This window comes from Zingiber officinale, chromosome 8A, assembly GCF_018446385.1.
Source record: "Zingiber officinale cultivar Zhangliang chromosome 8A, Zo_v1.1, whole genome shotgun sequence".
NCBI lineage: Eukaryota > Viridiplantae > Streptophyta > Magnoliopsida > Zingiberales > Zingiberaceae > Zingiber > Zingiber officinale.
The window spans coordinates 120,496,710-120,498,548 of NC_056000.1; the positions used below are offsets into that span (position 1 = coordinate 120,496,710).

General features: G+C 34.1%; 1 non-coding gene across 1 annotated transcript; it reads left to right on the forward strand.

Annotated features, from left to right (window-relative positions):
* The first annotated feature begins 884 nt into the window (after nt 1–884).
* LOC122013125 lies at nt 885–990 on the forward strand. The gene has a single exon (XR_006120465.1). It is a non-coding gene; the product is annotated as a small nucleolar RNA R71 (small nucleolar RNA).
* The last annotated feature ends 849 nt before the right edge of the window (nt 991–1,839 follow it).

The following is a 1,839-nucleotide window of genomic DNA, read 5'->3' on the forward strand; positions in this document are numbered from 1 at the left end:
TCATCCTCTAATCAATCTAAATCTTGAACTCCAAGTAGACTCACTCGATCAAATGAGCTCAATATCTTATATTAACTTATTTGGGCATGACCATGCACTTAGTGGTCTCACTCTATCAAGAATATCGATGTCTCTCCCGTCATATAGGAGGGATAGATCCCATCTATATCACTCACATCCCTTCGCATAATTTGTTACATACCCAGTAATCGCCTTTATAGTCCACCCAATTACAGATGACGTTTAACGAAGCCAAAGAATGTAACCCCTTATGTAGGGAACCATGGTGACTTCAGGTCCAAGGACTAGTAGTCATACTAATAGCCACATGAGAAAGTATATGACACTCATATAACGATTCATGATACTTTCTCATGGCGGGTCATTCAGTATGCATTCTCCAATGCATACCCATGTGTCAACTTGATATCTCTATATCCATGACTTGTGAGATCAAGTCATCTAGTTGACCTACATGCTAGTCTCGTCGCATTAACATTGTCCCTGAATGTTAATACTCGACTAGGAATGATTAAGAGTAGTGTTCCCTATATCATCTCACTATCGGTTCAACTAACCAATTGATATAGGTAAGAACCCTCTACTCAAAGACGCTATTATACTTAGTTATTTGGCATCAATACAAGTAAGTATAATAACTAAAACAAATGTCTTTATTTATATACAAGAATATGATACAATGAGTCCATACAACAATCATCAAATGATTGGCTCTAGGGCTCTAACTAACAACTTGATCAATCAATGTATATGTTTCGTCTACACTTTTATCAATGAAAGAACCTCCATCCGAAGAATCTAACAAACACTTATTTGAGAAAGAAATTTCCCTATAGAATATGTGCAAGGTCAGCCTTTTTTCCAAACCATGATGAGGACACTGTCTTTGAAGACTCTTAAATCTATCCCATGCTTCAAATAATGATTCCTCATATACCTGAGCAAAATTTATGATGCAATTCCTCATGTAAATTGTTTTGCTTGGAGGGAAAAAATGATTCAGAAATTGCTTCTCCAATTGTTACCAACTTGTGATGCTTTCAGGATGGAGAGAATATAACCAAGTCCTTGCTTTATCCTTGATATTAAAAGGAAATGCCATCAACTGAACTGCATCTGCAGACACTCCTTCACAATTCACCATATCACAAAGCTCTAGAAATGTCTCAAGGTGCAAATAAGGACTTTCTGATACTTCTCCTCTAAATTTGTGACCTTGTATCATGAAAATTAACTCTGGGTCTAGTTGAAAATTTTCTGCTTCAATTTGAGACTGCACAATGGGAGACATAAATCTTGCAGAAATAGGTGCCAAGAAATCTCTTAAGGGCCTGCTTGACATGTTAGTGCTCATCGATATACAAGAAAATTTTTTTTGAGTAAAATCAAAAATGAAAAATTAAAGATAAGAAATAAAATGCTATATGAAAACAAGAAACAAAATGCAGAATTTAAATTACTAGAAAAAAATAAATATAAAATTTAATGACAAGAAAGAAAATGCAGATTATGTATATGGAAAACAAATTGCAATATATATATATATATATATATATATATTTTTGAATTATGAAAATGGAAAAACAAAAATTATTCACAAGTCTAGATTAACTAAATTGCTAATCTACTAATGTTAATACGAACAGTTCCCAGCAACGGAGCCAAAAACTTGTTACGAACCGCAAGTATACGGTTTCGTCGTCGGTAATATATAAGATTGTCAAACCATAGGGATTGTTGATTAAGCACTAGAGATGTAACAAAGTAAGTTATCTAGATGGCGAAAGTTGGCTTTAACGCTTACGAACTAACGAGTGT